This window comes from Phyllobates terribilis, unplaced genomic scaffold, assembly GCF_046119375.1.
Source record: "Phyllobates terribilis strain yellow unplaced genomic scaffold, ASM4611937v1 Scaffold_1__5_contigs__length_1240528914, whole genome shotgun sequence".
Taxonomy (NCBI): domain Eukaryota; kingdom Metazoa; phylum Chordata; class Amphibia; order Anura; family Dendrobatidae; genus Phyllobates; species Phyllobates terribilis.
Genome location: NW_027362761.1, coordinates 453,178,469 through 453,200,289, shown reverse-complemented (window position 1 = coordinate 453,200,289; position 21,821 = coordinate 453,178,469). Strand labels below are relative to the sequence as shown.

The 21,821-nt window shown below is 43.0% G+C and overlaps 1 protein-coding gene and 1 pseudogene across 2 annotated transcripts in view; one reads left to right on the top strand and one right to left on the bottom strand.

Annotated features, from left to right (window-relative positions):
- The window catches only part of ARB2A (ARB2 cotranscriptional regulator A), a 701,025-nt gene extending 692,067 nt beyond the window's left edge, over nt 1–8,958 (bottom strand). The window contains exon 1 of one of the 2 annotated variants that reach the window (XM_073678531.1): nt 8,594–8,958. The gene's annotated coding sequence lies outside the window, so the exon portion shown is untranslated. The remainder of the gene's footprint in view (nt 1–8,593) is intronic. The other variant, XM_073678520.1, reaches the window with a different exon arrangement.
- Nucleotides 8,959–9,000: 42 nt separating this feature from the next.
- LOC141265428 (uncharacterized) lies at nt 9,001–16,930 on the top strand (annotated as a pseudogene).
- The last annotated feature ends 4,891 nt before the right edge of the window (nt 16,931–21,821 follow it).

Genomic DNA, 21,821 nt, shown 5'->3' with positions numbered 1-21,821 from the left:
CTGCTGTCTGGTGACCCGGATGTTGTCATGACGACATTGGGTTGTCATGGCAACATCCTGGAAGCCACGGCAGACAGCGCTGGAGGCCGGAAGAGGAGGCGAGTATCGGCGGTCACCTCCCCTTGCCACTGCAATGCTGCGATCGACTTCGATCGCAGCATTGCGGGGGTTAATGTGCCGGGAGCGGTGCAGGACCGCTCCCTGCACATAGCCCCGGGTGTCAGCTGTGACAATCAGCTGACACCCAGCAGCGATCACGCCCGCACAGCCTGTGTGCGGGCGAAATTGCCAGGGCGTATAAATACGTATCTGGTCCATAAGTCCCAGGGCAAAGATACGTACTAATACGCCCTATGTCGTGAAGGGGTTAAAAAAAAAAACAGTGGGAACACACACAACGTTAGGATTTGGCAGTCACATGATGACCGGTCGAATCTGCAAAGTGAAGCAAATCCTAACAGTGTGTGCACACTTTTAGGACGCTGTGAGAAGCAGATGAGAAGCTAGTCGACGAGTCACCACAAGAGAACCACTCAAACCTACAAGCAGGATCGAATCCTAACAGTGTGCATATTACACAGATATGATTCTACAAATGGCAGTGCTTGCTGAAAATTTCCGCAGGACTAGATTGGTTAATTGACAAAAAACAAACAAAAAATAGATAAAGTCCACAGCCAATATTGTGTACAGGGGTGCTACGTCATGTATCAAAACAGAGCAACCAAAAAGAAGAGTAATACAATAGCAATGAACACACCTAAAATATGATTGTTTTTAGTGTTTTAATGTTTTTTTTTCTTGTACTGTTTTCTAATAAAACTATCAAAATGCATCTACTAATATACACTGTGGACAAAAGGAATAGGCGAAAGGCTATGGAATATTGAACATGTACAATAAGACAAAGATGATATCGTAAAGACCAGCGTGTACAGATGAAAAAACAAAGAACAATGACCTGTGGGAAGGCATATAATACAACAACATAGGATAAAAAAACAAAAAAATAACAAAGAATACATCCTGTCTACCTACCAATGAGGTCATATGCCAGACAAGTGTGATAGCTATAAAGGAAGAATAGCCAAATACAAAACCCAATATGAAATCAATAAATGTAAAATAACCCCATAATTTAAGGGGTCGAGCAAAATGCCAAGTTATCACTTTAGTGACCTATATATTATCTGACATAAGAGGGAAAAAACTAAAACAATTGCGCAACTTCCCTATGGAAAAAGACATTGCATTGTCCTCGGGTCATGAAAGTGGTTTCAGAAACATAACCTTTTATAGGTGTATCAAATCAATTTTAAGTTATGCCTGACCTAGATTCCCCTCCAGGTCACACAGATCATACAGACGACCCATTACCAGCAGCACATTCTCTGCACCGTCATATGGTCAGAGGGCAGCGGAGATGGGAAATTCACAGCGACCAAACTCTACTACTCTCGTGTAATGTAATAAACATTTCGGAAGTCAATGCAAAACAGGCAAAGAAAAATCTGATTTAGGACAAAAAAGTATAGTTAGATTTTGCCCTCACTGCAGTGCGGGGGGAGTGATGGTGGTCAGCAGCAATCTAATGTGTCCATACCAGAGGGGACCCCAGACTATGCACAAAAAGAAAAGAGAATAAAAGTAGCGGAGTATTTGGTACAATTCTGATGCTGCAGATTTTCTGCACTAATTAGCTAAATTAGATTTCTTGAATGTTTATTGCATTCTTTCCATAGCATTTTTTTCTCTCTCTTTGGTATGACACGTTTTAAAGAAAAGTAGAAGTGCTGTGTTTTAGAAACTTGTTAATAAAGTTTTGTCAAAATTAATTAAGTCATGTGCAGATTAGCATCTGTGCGGAAATGCAATAAAGACTCATGTATTTATTATCTGAGGATTTTCCTCTTTGCAATTTAGTCTATGAGGAAAATCCGCAAATAAAACACATTCACGGTCAGCAAAATTTAATGTCACCTCCCTGTTGCAGAAATATTAGCTAGTAAACTTTAGGTTATAAGTTATGTTAAAGTCCAACTCTGTGTTATCAGAGATTTGTCTCTGGGGGCGTGTACTTCTTCCCCTGCATGAGGTTGACCAATCATAGGCAGGCAGCATCATGCAAAGGAGAAAACAACACGCCCTCCTCTCCTTACTGATCTCTGCAGCTACTGTAAACAGATACAGCAGAGCTTTGTCATGTATCATTACAAACACCTCCAGTGCTGTCAGCTCTCACCCTCCTGCCACACTGACTGCCATTACATGAGTTATTTTAACCACTTTGTGAAGCGGCTAAAAGAAGTGACCTGACAATCTTTCTAACGTCCACTAAGAGGCTGGAAATGGAGGGGAGATGTCCCTTTTAATGGCCTCCACTGTCTTCCTCCACAGCACAACTACAGGGAGATAATGACACCATAATGGCAGCCAAGGGCCTACTGAAGACCCCATATCTGCTGAGTTTATACACATCTGTAGAAGATCTGTAATTTTACAATACAATGCCACCTTACAGTATATTGTACATGTTTTCGCAGGTTCAAGGCACCTACAGGGAAATACAATATGCAATGTTCAAATCACCCCTTTTCTGAAAAAAACTGGAATACTAAGAGAAGAGAAAGTCATTTGGGCTCCAAATGGTAATAATAAAAACTACATCTCATACTACAAAAAACAAGCCCCCATACAAACTAATCGGCTGAAGCTCTGTTTTTCAAAGGCCTGCATAATGACAGAGCTGGCCGTGTAGTGTTTCTTTATCAGGGGTCTCAGACACGCGGCCTCTGCGACTGCATCCTGTCGCCCATGAGCAGCAGAGCAGCCAATACGATCACGGCCAGGTCCAGGAAGCCGCGACACAAGCGCTTTTTTTTTAGCTGAATGTGCGTTTTTGTTTTATTAAGGTGTCTGTGAACAGCAGCAGACCAAAATTACTATTTGGAGTTGTAAGAAAATATTACTGTATGGGGCCAATTAGGGGGGAAAAAAAAATATAGCAAAAATGTAAAAAAAATAATAATTCAAAAGAAAAGTATGAAGAAATAATGGAAAGGTATTTGCCACTAAAACAATCTAAAGTAGGCAAAAAAGTACAAGCTATACAAACTGTACCATTACAAAAAAAAAAAAAAAAAAAGTCATAGAGGAAGAGAAAAAAAAAAGTATCACTGAAAAAGTCATCTCATCCTGTAAAGAATGTGGCCCCTCAAATTCAATTTTTTTTCTAGGTGCGGCCCATATACCCAGCAGAGTTTGAGATCCTTAGTCTATAAATCAGCTATGTGCCCACGATGCAGAAATGCTCCGGATTTTTTCCTGAGCGTTTCTGCATCTCCCCTGGCAGAAAAAAACGCATGCGGATTGTACATGTGTTTTCCTGCCAGGGACATGCGGATGTGAAGCGTTCTTCACTTGCATTTCCACATGCGGGTTGACAAGCGCTTTTCCAAGCGATTTTAGCATCATTTGAAAAGTGCTTGTCAACTTGGTCACACTATATAAATCCATGCAAACAGCAACCGGCATGGATTTATATAGTGTGACCTTAAAAATTGGTTAAAAATAAAAAAAAAAAACCTATACTTACCTTCTGATGGCCCCCAGAGTCTTGCTTCGCTCCGTCCTGGCTGCCGGCAGATCGCGGTACACTGAAGGACTGCCGACGTCAGCATCGCGTGACCCGTCACATGACTATGACGTCAGCGCAGGTCCTTCAGTCCACCGCGATCTGCCGGCAAGGGAGGACGAGCGCACCGGGGGCCGCCAGAAGGTAAATAAAAAAAATATATGTTATATTTTATTCTTTTTTTTACAGGTTCTACGGTACCCGGGTCCGGAGGAGAGTCTCCTCTCCTCCACACCTGGGTACCATCCCACATTGGAACGCATGGAATGCGCATCTATATATACAGTGATGCGGAATCCATGCGTTCCAATGCAAGTCAATGGAGGCGAAAACGCAGCACTTCCGCAAAATAATTGGTAGTGCTGCGTTTTTTTCCGCAATGATAATCCGCAGTGGAAACGCACATGTGGATTATCATTGGGGAACATGGCAGACATTCTACAATGCGTTTTTTAAGCGTTTCTGCAGCATTTTTGCCGCTGCGGAAACGCTTAAAAAACGCATCGTGGGCACACAGCCACACAGAAAGAATAGAATGAGCCAGCCACCTTCATACACGTCACCAACAGATGGAGAGAGTAGGAAGCTTTCTATACTGTGTTCTAAACAAAGCCTGAAATTGAACAGCCATCATCATCAAGGATATCCTAAAACTGTGGCCGCCTTCTTACTATAAGTACATTAATAAGTTTTATGCCTTTTCACTTTGAAACACGTTGATGCAACATTGTTTTCTAGTTGGACACCCTTAAAGGGAATCCGTCACCAGGTTTTTGCTACCCCATCTGAGAGGAGCATCATGTAAGGGCAGAGACTCTGATTCCAGTGATGTGTCACTTACTGGGTTTGTTAGCTGCAGCTTTGATCAAATCACTGTTATATCTGTTGCAGATCTAGCAGTTGTCTGAATGCTGAGCTCTGTATTACCCGGCCCACACCACTGACTGGCAACTTTCTAACTTTCTGTTTACTCTGTGCATAGGCAGAAAGCTACCAATCAGTGATGAGGGCGGGGATATACAGAGCTCATGAATAAGGAAGACTATGGCAGAAGGTTTACTAGTTCTCTAGTAATAATCTTCTGCTGATAAAACTGATGTTATCAAAACTACAGCAAGCAGCCCATACATCACAGGAATCAGGGTTTCTGTCCCTACATTATGCTGCTCTTAGATTAGGTTAAAAAAACCTGGTGACAGACAACCTTTAAACAGCTTATTTTCTTAAAAAGACTTCTCCCTTAATCTTTGCATATCTAAACTATTTGTATAATGGTAAGCCAACACCACGTAGAATATTTCAAATCACCACACTTATTGACTCATTAAAAACATTTCTTCTATGTACGTATGTGTTACAAACAAAGCCTTATACTTAAGATCGTATCCCCTTCGGATGTGTTTCGTTCAAAGCACATAAAATGATTAAGAGCTTTAATTAAACGTGTTAGAGGAGATGCGATAACTACATGTGATTTTGTTGTTTGTACAGCTTGTGTGCAAAGAAGAATTGTATTAAATGAGAGAGTAAAAGTGAAGTTTTGACTGGAATCCGTCAGTAGGATGAACCCTCCTAAGCCGTCCATATCCAGAAGACATGTACAGTAGCTCATAGGAAGCTGAATAAAATTATACCTTGATATACAATATCTTATTCCAGAGAAATCAAAATATTTCTTATATTTAAATGAGCTTTTAAGATCTCTGGGCCACACACTGGATATGAAGAGCCGCACAACCACAGCAACTATCGTGACCAAGACCCAAGAAGGGTCAAAACGTCTTAAAGGGGTTTTCTCACAAACAAAAGTTCATGATAAAAATTGTCTGTGTCTGACCGTGTACGGAACATACCATATCTCCTGGGCAGGGGAGGAAGCAAAAGACAATACAGACAGGTCAGCAGGGGATTCATTTTCTGAGGTAAAATAGTCTAACAGGCAGTGAAATGTTTGACCTCAAACATTTCACTGCCTGTTACACTATTTTAACTCAGAAAATGAATCCTCTGTGATTCCCTGCTATAATATCTGTATTGTCTTTTGCTTCCTTACCCGGCCAGGAGATATGGTATGTTCCGTACACGGTCAGACACAGACAATTTTTATCATGAACTTTTGTCCGTGGGAAAATCTCTTCAAGTCTATGTCACTCACCCACCAGCACCGTTGATGTTTTTTTGCATGTTTGCTTTGCACTAAATAAAATATTTTGCTATCTTCATATCCAAGAGTGGGCAGTGAATTACTAAGCTTATGCTTCTGGGGTACACACCTGTTCCACCAGCAACGTATCGACCAAGTGCATGCCAATCTTCCTTCCTTAAGATCTATGGGCCAGACATAGATATCCATGAGAATCTGCCTCCAGGGCCTATTTTAAATTAAATGGGGCGTTACAAGTGTATCATGTGAGCAGGCTGTCAGTCATTACATGTCTCACACTGGTAATGCCCCTTTTCACTTTAAATAATCTCGGAAAGGGAGATTCTCATGCAGATCAGTATCTAGCCCAAAAACGTGGTTTTCTCTGGAATAAGACATTGGATCACAGATATCAAGGTGTCATTTTATTCAGCTTCCTATGACCTACATGCCCATATAGACGGCTTAGGAGAACTGATCTTACTGATAGATTCCCTTTATAGGACAGGTGTCTGTGAGCATGTACCCTTTATAGGACAGGTGTCTGTGAGCATGTACATTAGGATGCTCATCCCTCCTTTTTCATGTGTATGAACATGTGCTCCCAGTGGATATTCTGATCTAATACTGGAGATAACAGGGTGCTGAGGTAAGAAGAGGCTGGTCACATTGCTGTCCACCCTGTCTTTCTGATCTAATACCGGAGATACCAGAGTGCTGAGGTAAGAAGAGACTGCTCACACTGTCATTCTGATCTAATACTGGAAATACCAGGAATGCTGAGGTAAGAAGAGGCTGCTCACACTGCTGCCCATCCCGTCTTTCTGATCTAATACAGGAGATAGCAGGGGTGCCGAGATAACAAGAGGCTGCTCACACTACTATATAAACTGTCTTTGTGAATGCTCAGTGGCTGCTGTGACCCAGAGATAATCTAGTTAACTTACACTCAAGATTATGTCTGGGTCACAGCAGCCACTGAGCATTCACAAAAAAATGGTGGACAGTAGTGTGAGCAGCCTCCTCTTACCTCAGCATTCTTGGCTTCTCCAGTGTTGCATCATAATTTCCACAGAGAGCACAGCTTCCTACACATGAAGGGAGTGGAGACTTCCTACTGCACACAGGCATCTGTTGTATTAAAATTACAGGAAACACTTCTGTCAGGGTAACATCAGTAACCATTTTATTGTACTACAGTGATTACCTCACAAAATAGGGTTTCACTAACAAATACTTAATACATTTATTAACAAACATTATATTGAAATGACCAGTTACTTTTCAAGAATTTAAAATATAACTAAGACATCTTGGAGATCCTCCTTAAAATTAATTTAAGGAAAATAAAAAATGTGTAACTGCTGCAAATACTAAGATTTATAACTTACTAATATAGTTGTATTGGCCCGGGGTCCCACAATCAGCTGGTAATCAAATTCTAGAATTTGCATGTGAGCATTAATTTACATGAATAAAGGGAGCTGACTGACTTCTAATTTCACCAGTGAAGCCATCCTTTTCTCTGTTATCAGCTGTGACATACAAGGGGTCTGGCTTTTCTATGGAAATAAGCAGTCAGCAAGCTTTGCACAGCTTTAGCCACATGTCAAGAGAGGAAATGTTTAAAGCCACATTCAGTATTTTACATCAGTATTTGTAAGCCAAAATCAGTAGTGGAACAGTCAGAGGAAAAGTATAATAGAAACACGTCACCAATTCTGTATTTTTCATCCACTCCTGGTTTTGACTTACAAATACTAATGTAAAATACCGATCAAATACTGAAAGTGTGAACATGGCCTTATTTTGAGAATAGCAGCAGAGATTGGGATGGAGCATTTATCAGTGAATTGTGACACCTGGGCTAACATAATCCTAGACTCATTCACACATCCATGAAAAAATGGTACAGGTGTAATCAGTGTATGGTCCGTGTGTCCGTTTTTACTATCAGTGTGTCATCAGTGTATGGTCCGTGTGTCCGTTTTTACTAGTGTTTTTCACAGATGGATAAAGAAATTACAAAGCTTCTCCTATACTTTGCAATGGTAAATATGGACGGCACACAGATGTCATCCGTCGGCTGTAGAGGTTTTTCTCTATACACTTGTATTGACACTTCTCATCCGTGCTGCCGGAAAAAAATTGGACATGTAGTGATGAGTTTTGCACAAACACATGGTCTGTGAGACTATAATAGGTATGTGTTGTGTCCGTGAAAAAAGTGGATATAACACATGTGCAAAATGAACGTTTGAATGAGGCCTTATAGGAAGTTACACAACGTATTACTGATTTAGCTAAATATTTCCCTAAACACCTTGAAAGCTTTATCATACGTTCAATACAATTTATGTAGGAAGAAATAGCGCCGCATTCTTCCCTATAAAATGACGGACACATGAACAGACACTGCATGGACGCCATTACTTCCCACGGTGTCTGTGTGTTGCTGCTGGTGTCCGTCACACAACAGAGCTGTTTCTTGCTGGAGTTCCTGTAACAGAATAAAAAAAGCAGACCTCCAAACACAAGAGTGACCCTCACCCCCGGCTCTCTGCTTCTTCTTCTGGTTATGGAGTCGTGAGATTCTATATCATCACACTAGACAGTAGCGGCTTATCAGAGGTTCTGGATTAATGAATGCTGGACTATAGGATTAGGACGGCATATGTAGTGATGTAACCACAGTGCACATAAGTGATGTTTACATGCACGGAGCTAATAAATATAATGTAACGTGATATAACATCAGATACACATGCAGCAAGTCAAGCCCCCCATGCGAAGCCCCATGCTGGCGCTGCACTCACTTGGCCTCCCTTCTTACAGGGCGCTGCACCACTTCCACGCGTGTTCACCTCCACAAAGACACAAGGCCACAAGTCTCCACGGAAATAATAAAATGACTACTAATGCTAGGCTGTCACTGCACCTACAGGACAGGGGCACTGCTGAGCCACCAGCCAGGAGGCAGAGGAGCACTGGGCAGCACTTCCTTCTTACTTCTGAGAGCACTCAGGTATTAAAAAAATACATTAAAAAAATCCACTAAAATACCCCCAAAACCCAGGAAGCAGCCCCTGCAACCACTGACATGCACAGCCCTGACAGAAAGCTAATTTGAGAGGACCCGGCCGGAAGGAAGGAAGGAAGGAAGGAAGAGAAACTGGATGTGTGCGTGCCAAGCCTCGGTCGGACAAGGCTCCGCCTTTTTTGTGTGTCATGTGATCAATTTTTCTCCAATTCACACGTCAGTTACTAAATCCGGGAGTGTGAGAGGACCTTTGATGATGTCATGAGCAGGTGATCAGTCACGTGATGGGGAGGAGTTAATCGCTGCTGTTGTTGTGTTCAATGTAACCACGTGAGCTGCTGACAGAAGGATGTAGTGTGCGGAGCACAGACTCGCGTACTGTGTGTAGCAGAGCTGAGTGTGAGGCTGAGTGTCAGTGTGAGGTGGGTGTGAGGCTGTACAGTGCCGTAACTATAAACTTCGGGGCCCCGGGGCAAAACTTCTTAGTGGGGCCCCTCAACATTTCAATCACTAGAGGTTGTGCGGAACGTACGTGGTGAAGCCTGCTACACATTGTTGTATACAACACACAGGCTTCACCACGTTCCGCAAGACCTTTAATAGATTTTGTCGCTTATGATGCAAGTTTCAGAAGTTAAATATTCAGTGAATATGTTTGGAAAATTAATAAGGTGAATAATTCCAAATATTGCACAATTTTCAAATAACTGTATGTGCACTGTGCCTGCCTTGCCAACTCTGTGATCTCCAGACTAACATATTGTTACAAATCTTGTGCTATGAGACTCTCCAGGCCAGTGCTGGTTTCCATTCATTGACAGCTGGCAGAGCTCCTGGAAATTATTGAAATGATAGTCTCTCCTGTCCTCCTGGTGACATTGTCTGACAGGAATATAGGAGCTGGGTATTTTATGAGAAATTAAAGTATTAAAATACAATTTTTTACCTTCAGTTTGGGGCCCCGGGGCAGTGCCCTGGCTGCCCCGGTTGTAGTTACAGTCCTGAGGCTGTATGAGTGTGAGGCTGTATGTGTGTGAGGCCGTGTGTGAGGCTGTATGTGTGTGTCACTGTGAGGCTGTGTGTCAGTGTGAGGGTGTGTGTGATGCTGTGTGTGTGTCAGGCTCATTGTGAGGCTGTGTGTGTGTGCGGCTCAGTGTGAATCTGTGTGTGTGTGAGGCTCAGTGTGAATCTGTGTGTGTGTGAGGCTCAGTGTGAAGCTGTGTGTGTATGAGGCTCAGTGTGAGGCTGTGTGTGTGTGCGGCTCAGTGTGAGGCTGTGTGTGTGTGAGGCTCAGTGTGAGGCTGTGTGTGTGGCTGTGTGTGTGTAAGTCTGTTTGTGTGTGCGGCTCAGTGTGAGGCTGTGTGTGTGTGCGGCTCAGTGTGTGGCTGTGTGTGTGTAAGTCTGTGTGTGTGTGAGGCTCAGTGTGAGGCTGTGTGTGTGTAAGTCTGTGTGTGTGTGCGGCTCAGTGTGAGGCTGTGTGTTTGCAGAGCACTATGGGACTTGTGCATGTACAAGAGTTGTGTGTGTTGCATGTTTGCTTGTAGTAGACTTTCACTGCAACTTGTAGGCGATGAGTGTGTTTGTACTATGCACGTAGCAGAGCTCTGCATGTAATCTGCAGCTAAAATTCTGGGTTGGATGGGCTCTCATGAATTGGCCAATTTATGCGCTGAGCACAGTCATTTTTATAAGTATATTCTGTATAGCAGTAATTTGGTCCATAGTTCATATATTCTATGCATACATTTTAGCGCTTACAGAGTGCTGCTGTAGTCTTTTCTTTACGTAACCTGTAGGTGGCGGAGCTCTGCGTGTAATTTGTAGGTGGTGGAGCACTGCGTGTAATCTGTAGGTGGTGGAGCTCTACATGTAATCTGTAGGTGGTGGAGCTCTACATGTAATCTGTAGGTGGTGGAGCTCTACATGTAATCTGTAGGTGGTAGAGCTCTACATGTAACCCGTAGATAGCGGAGCTCTACATGTAATCTGTAGGTGGTGGAGCTCTACATGTAATCTGTAGGTGGTGGAGCTCTACATGTAATCTGTAGGTGGTGGAGCTCTACATGTAATCTGTAGGTGGTGGAGCTCTACATGTAATTTGTATGTTGTGGAGCTCTACATGTAATCTGTAGGTGGTGGAGTTCTACATGTAACCCGTAGATAGCGGAGCTCTACATGTAATCTGTAGGTGGTGGAGCTCTACATGTAACCTGTAGATAGCGGAGCTCTACATGTAATCTGTAGGTGGCGGAGCTCTACATGTAATCTGTAGGTGGTGGAGCTCTACATGTAACCCGTAGATAGCGGAGCTCTACATGTAACCCGTAGATAGCGGAGCTCTACATGTAATCTGTAGGTGGTGGAGCTCTACATGCAATCTGTAGGTGGTGGAGCTCTACATATAATATGTAGATAGCAGAGCTCTACATGTAACCCGTAGATAGCGGAGCTCTACATGTAATCTGTAGGTGGAGCTATACATGTAATCTGTAGGTGGTGGAGCTCTACATGTAACCTATAGATAGTGGAGCTCTACATGTAATCTGTAGGTGGTGGGGCTCTACATGTAATCTGTAGATAGCGGAGCTCTACATGTAATCTGTAGGTGGTGGAGCTCTACATGTAATCTGTAGGTGGTGGAGCCCTACATGTAATCTGTAGATAGCGGAGCTCTACATGTAACCCATAGATAGCAGAGCTCTACATGTAATCTGTAGGTGGCGGAGCTCTACATGTAATCTGTAGGTGGTGGAGCTCTACATGTAACCCGTAGATAGCGGAGCTCTACATGTAATCTGTAGGTGGCGGAGCTCTACATGTAATCTGTAGGTGGTGGAGCTCTACATGTAACCCGTAGATAGCGTAGCTCTACATGTAATCTGTAGGTGGTGGAGCTCTACATGCAATCTGTAGGTGGTGGAGCTCTACATATAATCTGTAGATAGCAGAGCTCTACATGTAACCCATAGATAGCGGAGCTCTACATGTAATCTGTAGGTGGAGCTCTACATGTAATCTGTAGGTGGTGGAGCTCTACATGTAACCCATAGATAGCGGAGCTCTACATGTAATCTGTAGGTGGTGGGGCTCTACATGTAATCTGTAGGTGGTGGTGCTCTACATGTAATCTGTAGGTGGTGGGGCTCTACATGTAATCTGTAGGTGGTGGGGGTCTACATGTAATCTGTAGGTGGTGGGGCTCTACATGTAATCTGTAGGTGGTGGGGCTCTACATGTAATCTGTAGGTGGTGGAGCTCTACATGTAATCTGCAGGTGGTGGAGCTCTACATGTAATCTGCAGGTGGTGGAGCTCTACATGTAATCTGTAGGTGGTGGAGCCCTACATGTAATCTGTAGATAGCGGAGCTCTACATGTAACCCATAGATAGCAGAGCTCTACATGTAATCTGTAGGTAGTGGAGCACTACATGTAATCTGTAGGTGGCGGAGCTCTACATGTAATCTGTAGGTGGCGGAGCTCTACATGTAATCTGTAGGTGGTGGAGCTCTACATGTAATCTGTAGGTGGCGGAGCTCTACATGTAATCTGTAGGTGGCGGAGCTCTACATGTAATCTGTAGGTGGCGGAGCTCTACATGTAATCTGTAGGTGGCGGAGCTCTACATGTAATCTGTAGGTGGCGGAGCTCTACATGTAATCTGTAGGTGGTGGAGCTCTACATGTAATCTGTAGGTGGTGGAGCTCTACATGTAACCCGTAGATAACGGAGCTCTACATGTAATCTGTAGGTGGTGGTGCTCTACATGTAATCTGTAGGTGGCGGAGCTCTACATGTAATCTGTAGGTGGCGGAGCTCTACATGTAATCTGTAGGTGGTGGAGCTCTACATGTAATCTGTAGGTGGTGGAGCTCTACATGTAACCCGTAGATAACGGAGCTCTACATGTAATCTGTAGGTGGTGGGGCTCTACATGTAATCTGTAGGTGGTGGGGCTCTACATGTAATCTGTAGGTGGTGGGGCTCTACATGTAATCTGTAGGTGGTGGAGCTCTACATGTAATCTGTAGGTGGTGGAGCTCTACATGTAATCTGTAGATAGCAGAGCTCTACATGTAATCTGTAGGTGGCGGAGCTCTACATGTAATCTGTAGGTGGTGGAGCTCTACATGTAATCTGTAGGTGGCGGAGCTCTACATGTAATCTGTAGGTGGTGGAGCTCTACATGTAATCTGTAGGTGGTGGAGCTCTACATGTAACCCGTAGATAACGGAGCTCTACATGTAATCTGTAGGTGGTGGGGCTCTACATGTAATCTGTAGGTGGTGGGGCTCTACATGTAATCTGTAGGTGGTGGGGCTCTACATGTAATCTGTAGGTGGCGGAGCTCTACATGTAATCTGTAGGTGGTGGAGCTCTACATGTAACCCGTAGATAACGGAGCTCTACATGTAATCTGTAGGTGGTGGGGCTCTACATGTAATCTGTAGGTGGTGGGGCTCTACATGTAATCTGTAGGTGGTGGTGCTCTACATGTAATCTGTAGGTGGCGGAGCTCTACATGTAATCTGTAGGTGGCGGAGCTCTACATGTAATCTGTAGGTGGTGGAGCTCTACATGTAATCTGTAGGTGGTGGAGCTCTACATGTAACCCGTAGATAACGGAGCTCTACATGTAATCTGTAGGTGGTGGGGCTCTACATGTAATCTGTAGGTGGTGGGGCTCTACATGTAATCTGTAGGTGGTGGGGCTCTACATGTAATCTGTAGGTGGTGGAGCTCTACATGTAATCTGTAGGTGGTGGAGCTCTACATGTAATCTGTAGATAGCAGAGCTCTACATGTAATCTGTAGGTGGCGGAGCTCTACATGTAATCTGTAGGTGGTGGAGCTCTACATGTAATCTGTAGGTGGCGGAGCTCTACATGTAATCTGTAGGTGGTGGAGCTCTACATGTAATCTGTAGGTGGTGGAGCTCTACATGTAACCCGTAGATAACGGAGCTCTACATGTAATCTGTAGGTGGTGGGGCTCTACATGTAATCTGTAGGTGGTGGGGCTCTACATGTAATCTGTAGGTGGTGGGGCTCTACATGTAATCTGTAGGTGGCGGAGCTCTACATGTAATCTGTAGGTGGCGGAGCTCTACATGTAATCTGTAGGTGGTGGAGCTCTATATGTAATCTGTAGGTGGCGGAGCTCTACATGTAATCTGTAGGTGGCGGAGTTCTACATGTAATCTGTAGGTGGCGGAGCTCTACATGTAATCTGTAGGTGGCGGAGCTCTACATGTAATCTGTAGGTGGTGAAGCTCTACATGTAATCTGTAGGTAGCAGAACTCTATATGTAACCCGTAGATAGTGGTGCTCTACATGTAATCTGTAAGTGGCGGAGCGCTACATGTAACCCGTAGATAGCAGAGCTCTACATGTAATCTGTAGGTGGTGGAGCTCTACATGTAATCTGTAGGTGGTGGAGCTCTACATGTAACCCGTAGATAGCAGAGCTCTACATGTAACCCGTAGATAGCAGAGCTCTACATGTAATCTGTAGGTGGCCGAGCTCTACATGTAATCTGTAGGTGGCGGAGCTCTACATGTAATCTGTAGGTGGCGGAGCTCTGTGCGGAATCTGTAGGTGGCGGAGCTCTGCGCGGAATCTGTAGGTAACGGAGCTCTGCACGTAATCTGTAGGTGGAGTCTCCTTGAAAAAGCCACCTGGCGAAACATTGTTGGAGTTTTGGGGGCTTTCCTATGTGGTATTTATTTCTCTTCCCTGTTTAATATGTTACACATCTGATTCATTATATGATGTATTTATTGTAGCACGTGTATCTAATTATTTACTATCCACTTGGATCTATTTATTATATTTATTTATGTATTGCACATCTACTCTGCTGCTATATTTATGTTGGGATTCCTTATTCAGGGAAAATCTCTATTTATTTGATGTAATAATGCCCCATATGCTTTTCTGGGAAAATGTTTTTCTCAAGTAATCTCTTCCTATACTAATTTTTTCTCTAGTTTTATTCTTGTATATTAATAAAAATTATATTTTATACTCTATTTCTAGTCTTTATTAACTTTTTTTCTGAGTAGGATTTGACCAATTCCAGTGATGCTGAAATGCTCTGCTGGATTATTGGCCCATGTGGACAGGATTGCATTTCACAGTTACTGCGGATTTGTTGGAAGCACTGACGTGCCCGGAGCAATGTGTTCCAACTATTTCCCTGAAGTGCTCTTTATAGCAGCAGTCCCCAACCTTTTATAGGTCTCAAGCTATTCCCAAATATCACAGGTATTGCTGAGCCACCCATAATGGTAAATGTGAAAAAGCCAAATAAGCAGCCCATAAAATTTGGCTTTTACCTTAGGGCTCATACCCATATGTGTGGAAAAAAAAAAACGTTCCGATATCTGGACTGAAAAAACAGACGAGTGTCATGCGATTTTTAAAACCGAGCATCCATATGTCATCCGTATTTCATGCGTATGCATTTCTGTTTTTCACAGAAGATAGAAATTCCCAATCAACCTGATGTAGGCTATTGCAGTGTACAACCCTATATAAACCCCTTTAGCAACATGTGTTATGCTGAGCACATCTAAATATTATTCTGGAGAAAATTGTCAGATTATATTTTTTTACCCTGTTGGCATTAGCATCAAGGATGTATGTCTGCTATGAATCTGACATTGGATCCTACTGAGCAGCTCCTCTTCAACTGGGTGTTATCCCGTGAGTATGAGGTTGGCTGTTCTCCTGTTGTTGCTCTGAGGAGGCGACGTAGATTTTGGGTGCATCCACTCCTCACCCAGCGTTCTATAAGAGAGCATTTTGCACGGCTGTATGCACATCTACAGATGCATGGGGATAAATTTATGGCCTACACCAGAATATCACTCGTGACATATGACATTCTACTCGCGGAGCTTCGTCCAGCCATAACTTTTCAAACATCCCAGCGGAAGAACGGCTTCTGGTTACCCTGAAGTAATTTAATATTTTTATTTTACATATGTGAAACATATTTAAATGTATGTGTTGAAATTTTAGACTTAGCATATATTTTCATGTAATATTTGTCTCTTTGATCTGTTAATTCTTACCAACACTTCAAGTATAATGTTTGCCATTCCTCTAAAACAATGTATACGTTGCCTTATATTGTAACTTTATTTTCATTTTAGGTTTCTTGCCATGGGAGAATCATATGCTTCCCTCCATTTAGAGTTTCTCCTTGGACGAACTACCATCTCCAATATTGGGAAGCACACCTGTTCACAAATCTGGGATCGTCTGAGGGAGAAAGTTATGCCGGAGCCAACCCCTGAACACTGGGAACGCGTCGCAAATGGGATGCACTAGAGATGTCAGTTTCCAAATTGTGTGGGTGCTTTAGATGGGAAGAACATCCAGGCCAAGAAGCCGCCGACCTCAGGGTCCTAATACTACGATTATAAACAATTCTTTTCGGTAGTGCTGTTGGCGTTAGTTGACAGCAACTACAATTTTATAATTGTAGATATTGGGGCCTATGGAAGAGCTGGAGATTCTCGAATCTTCAATTCTTAAGGACAATCAAATGGGCGTGCCACCCCCAAGGATCCTTCCTGCTTCAGGTGGTCAGCCAATTCCTTTCGTCATAGTGGCTGATGAGGCTTTTCAGCTCACACGTTATTTCATGAGGCCTTATCCTCGGCGGAGTCTTGATCGACATTCCAGGATATTTAGTTACAGGCTAACTCGGGCACGGCGTCTGGTGGAATGCTCCTTTGGAATTTTGACCACAAAATGGAGGGTATTGCTTAGTGCCCTCCAGTTAAGCGAGCAAAATGTGAACGGAGTCATTAAGGCCTGTGTAATCCTACACAACTTTATATGTATCCACGATTCGCCTGTGTCTGTGGATGCTGAGGGAGGATTGGCTAACAATCCTGGTCCAATTGCACAGGCTTTGCCCAGACGAAGGGATCTTTCAGGCCTCAGAATCCGTGAACTTCTTGCGGATTATTTTCTGACGGATGAGGGATCCATACCCTGGCAAGAAAATGTTTGCCTATGATGTATATTTTCATATTTGTATTGCTTATGAAGATTTGAATAATCATACTATGTGTTAAATTGTATTGGTTTGCACAAAGCAGACAGGAATTGTTTGCAAAATAAACATATTTTTCTTATAGAAACAAAACATTTTTATTTTTTGCCAAATATAAATAAAATGCAGCCTTTATTTTGGCGTAACTAAGAAATAGCCAATGTTGGCAATGATTGCGGTAATCAAACAATATAAAACATTACAAATCCAGCAAAGATTGATGTGATGTGGATGGTGAAGGGGTATTGGATGAGTTTTCTGGAAGGGTGCTTTGCTGATGTGTAGGTTGGCATGGATCTGTGGTTGTTGGGGGCTGTGCTGGGTTGGGATTGCTTGTGAGAGGGGACATATTTCACCAGACCATGATAATACTAACCATCTTCCTGAGGCAGTTGGTATGATCTTTGACTGTGGTGGCCAATATGGGAGGTTTGCTGGGGAGGGCCGGCTTGGCTGTACTCTGCCCGATAGGATTGCTGGCCATAATGTGTTTTGGGATGGGGCACATGGTGGTTGAGTAAGTGTGAGGGGATAAGTGATGGCAGAGGGGTTGTAAGTCCCTAATAAAGGAGGTCCTGTGGGTGGCCTATGGTGGCATGCTGGCGTACGTATGGCCCTTCCACACTCATATGACGTTGCCCTGAGTAGGGAGGTAGAGTGGAAGATGTATGACCTGAGTCAGTAGGTGGCAGATTTGAAGGAGGTTGTTGTGACTCAGTACTTGCAGTCATATGAGCAGTCCCTGAGCTGGATGCATGGTGGCACTGATACAGCTCTTGGTGGTGTCTCTCGATGTAACCAAAAAGATACCTGGGATTATTTTGGGGGATGGCAGCATGGATGAGGAGAAGTATGGAGGTTTTTGTGTCCAGCCGTAATTCAGATGGAATTTGGTGAAAATGTTGGGCCAAACGGCGACAAAATGCCTCCTCTCCATCATCAGAAATTGTTCGCCCAATATAATCCATAAAACGGCTAACAATTTGCCTCCTTGTCACTATGTTTTGGGTATCCCTCCTTCTGCTCAGTCGACGTGGTATTGATGATGCGTGGGGTGAGGTATCTAGGGACAATGTTGGACTGCTGCTCTTGCCCTGTTCTTCCTGCTGTGCTGCATCCTGTTGAGCGTTTGTTGGCCCATGAACTTCCTCCTCTGCTGGCCCAGGAACATCTTCCTCAGATGGGTTTTGAACTGCAGGTTGGGATGGACCTGCCTCCGCCTCAGAGCCTGTGTCCCTTTCTCGTATGTTGGATTCAGTTCTCTAAATACAAACATTTTTTTTATTTTTTTGTTTATTAAAAAAAAATTGTCTATTTCCATTAACAATGTGGCACACAAAACAGTATTTATGGTCTTAAGTCCATAACATGGGCTAAAAAAATGTAAGCGGTAAGCGGCTCATATACAGGTAGGGCCTTTTTTGCTGGCCCTGGAACCACTTTGCTGCCGATCCCTCCTGTATTGATCCCGACAGCTCTGCCATCTTCGGTTAACATCATTCACTGCATTATAAGGGAACATTTACAATTACAAATCTAACATATTACTGTGCAGACTACAACAGAATGCAAAGGTGAAAGCTAAACAGAAACAGGCCTAAACAAATACAAAAAAAAATGAAATCCATATACTCATGGTAAAAAAACATAGTAAAATTCATATAGGAGCAAACTTTACTTACTCATCCCCATTTGGACATCCGGGGTGCAGTCAGCATAATTTGGAAATACTTGGCGACAAATATAGATCCAGGATGCGTCCCTCACTAGGCGATTCTGATAATTGGAGTCACGAGGATCCCAGAGTTCGGGCCGCTCCTCGACTAAAATCAACAGCATCTCCACATTAATCACACGAGACATGGAAACATAAATACACTCCGTGGAGGTGGCACATGCACTGATTGCTGACAGGTGCTTTATGGGAGCCTGCCAACATTTCCCTGTATGGCACTTCCTGTCATGGGGTGATTTGTGTGTTTTTTTTTCAATTCTCTAACTATGTTCCGTAAAAATCGGATGGTCTGTATGCCGTCCATTTTTTTTCTCGCAACCATTGAGTTGCATTGGCGAGTCTCGTCCGAGATACGCAGAAAAACACAGCATGCTGAGATTTTTTTATTTGTCCGATTTCAGCTGAAAAAAAAATCGCAGATGAGATGTACCTCATAGATTAACATTGGTCCGAGTGCAACCTGATGTTTTATCGGATTGCACTCGTCCGTTTTTCTCGCATATGAGTATGAGCCCTTAATGTTGACCACCAGTGATGGATTTGACCTGAGTACCAAAGTTTAAGTAATGCGAGTAGGCAACAGCTGAAGAGCCACATGCAAGGGTCCCAAGAGCCACATGTAAATTCTGAGCCATTAGATGGGGAACACTGCTTTATAGGTTAAAATCTGGGGAATGTAAAGGTCAAGGAAGTAAGGAAAACTCATTTTCATGTTCCTGGAACCCATTCATAACTATACAATCCTTGTGGCATTGTCCTGCTGAAAGTGCTCTTTTGGGGAACGGCAAGCGGCAGCCATAGATGGATAATGTTGGTCGCCCACAATAGTTCGGTAAGCTGTCCAAATGTCTATCCACAGGTATCAGAAGACCTAGACCTAGACTCTAGGACTGTATCAAGAAAACTTTCTCCACACCATTAGGTGACGAGTTTCTATTATACTTTTCCTCTGATTGTTCCACTCCTGATTTTGATTGATGGTTTCTCCATGTTTTACTTTTACTTTTTTTTTTTTTTTTTTTTTTAAAGGGAGCTGTCCACATTTTCAGCAAGCGATAAATGTTTAAATCCCGATCCATGTAGCAATATGACAGCATGTTTATCTTGTGCTGAGCTTTGCTTTTAATTGATGGCGTTTTGAAGTGTTAAAATGAATCTGTCACCAGGTTCTTGCTACCTAATCTGAGAGCAGTAGCATGTTGACACAAAGAACCTGATTTCAGCTATATATCACTTACTGGGCTTCTTGCTGTCGTTTTTATGACTGGTTTATCAGCAGGAGATTATCACTATAGGACTAGTAAACCTGCTGCTATGTAGTCCTCCATATTCATGAACTCTGTATAACCTTGCCCCCACCACAGATTGGCAGCTTTTTGCCTATGCACAGTGTACACAGAAAGCTGCCAATCAATGGTGTGGGCGGCGTTATACAGAGCTCAGCATTCAGAGAACTGCTAGATTAGCAGCAGATAAAATAGTTTACAATCAAAACTGCAGTAAGCAGCCCAGTAAGTAACACATCGCTGGAATCAGGGTCTCTGCCCCTACATCATGCTGCTATCCAATGGGGTAGCAAAAACCTGGTGACAGATTTCCTTTAACATTTTTGACATTGTAATGGTATGTCAAAAAGAACCTGTTAGCACGTTTTAAAATATTGTAATATTGTTAGGGTTGTCTATGCACTTGGGAACACATTTTATTTGCCTTCTATGCCACTTCTCACATGACTGCCACATTGGTTTTATTTAAAAAAAACAGCCGTACCAACTTCACATTTTCAAAACGTTCAGTCATGTTTACTTTAGCTACAATTACAATTATGTTCAAAGATGTTTAGAAGAATTCTTTGTTTCTGTGAGAAACTGATATCTGAACAATATTTATTTATCTTTACAAATACAACTGATAAATTGGCTGCGGAGATGGAAGAGGAGACTACACCAAACCCCAAAACACAAAGCTCTGAGGAAACAACTGTCTCTCCAGAAGAAGTAGCCAAAACACTGGTGGCTGTAAGATCACCAGATATTCCCCCACAAATCAGCGGAAGTCAGCCCCCTCTTGGATGCCACAAGATTGCGCGAAGCTCAGAACACAGATGGGGATTTTCAGTGTCATTGAATCCTCAACCACCCACCCACAATGATCTTCTGGAGCTCCTTGTGACTATTGACCAATGCTCAATGAGATAGGAGGAAAGTTCGCTTGTGCCTTACAACTCCCACCAAGATCATCACCATAAAGGTTTCATAGACTTGAGTAAAACTTACAGGGTGATGGAGTGCGACTCTTCCTCATTCATTTCTCAGAAGTGCATATTAGGCCGCCTTCATATGACCCTGCTGTTTTGGGACCATCCTAACCTTTCACCTCTAGGGAGTTTCCATATGACTATGGGCATTCTGGTGCTGGCTATCTGCTCAAAGTTTTACAAATCTTTAGGTTTTATGATTCTCATTTTAATTCTTTTCAAAACTGCACAGTTTAAAAAATCCTAGCAGAAATTTGCAATCAATCTTTGGCCATGGGATTGGTATCACCGTCTCCATTAGTCTTTGCCAGATAACTTCACAGGATGACTGGACAACCCCCACAGAATTTCAAAATGCAAGGATACAATGAAATTTCCAGTAGCAGGAATGTTAAAAAAAGAAAAACAACAACGACATAAATCAAAAACTGGATTTTAGGGTGACATTAAAGTTTTTAACATTCCCATTATTATTGAAAATATTTAAGGGGCATGAAAGTGCGATGACTTGGAACTATTGTGTCAGAGTTTTTCACCTCACTGTTACAATGATCCGTTCCTTTGGAGCAATATAATGCTGCATGTGTGTATCCTTGAAGTTAAGTCCAGGATGAAGCTCCTCCAAAGGAATATCATAGATCCGGATAGACATGCAACAGAATGAATGAAATTTCTCAGAGTTCTGGCAAAGATCCTGATGGAGCGTATGAAAGTATGGATTGACAATAGGATGCAGCCAAAACCTCCTCCTCTTTATCCTCACATCTTTCTCCAGGATCTCCGATAGCTGGCCAAATCTTAGAGACATGAGCCAAGCAAATAGAACACGATCACCGGATTTGCAGCACATGATTGCAAGACAGTGAAGCACCCAAACACATGGCTACAAAGCAGAGGAATCCAACAAAATAGCATCTGAGCAAATGTGACTTTCCTTTTAC